The sequence below is a fragment of the Corvus kubaryi genome, unplaced genomic scaffold (genome assembly GCF_017639235.1).
Source record: "Corvus kubaryi isolate FWS band 111438036 unplaced genomic scaffold, C.kubaryi_AGA036_p1.0 136, whole genome shotgun sequence".
NCBI lineage: Eukaryota > Metazoa > Chordata > Aves > Passeriformes > Corvidae > Corvus > Corvus kubaryi.
This window is the reverse complement of record NW_024580670.1, coordinates 3,603,983-3,604,273: the sequence shown is the minus strand read 5'-3', so window position 1 is coordinate 3,604,273 and position 291 is coordinate 3,603,983.

Here is a 291-nt window from a genome sequence, read left to right as displayed (position 1 = left end):
CCTGTGACCTTTCCAGATGTTTGTTTGAGCAGCATTGGTGCCACTCCTGCAGAGACCTGCAGAGGGACTTTGAGGTATGGATCCATTTCTGTATCTGCAACTTATTTTAATGGCTAATAAAAAGTTAAATAACGCTTCAACCTCACAGCAAAGATCTTTATCCTAAACGTGTACCCTACATTTAACAAAATCTGCTTTAAATTCCCTAATTACACTCCAGAGCACGTGGCTTCAGACTGAGAGTGGGTTTAGATTGGACTGGGGAAGAAAGTCCTGACTGAGGGTGGGCAG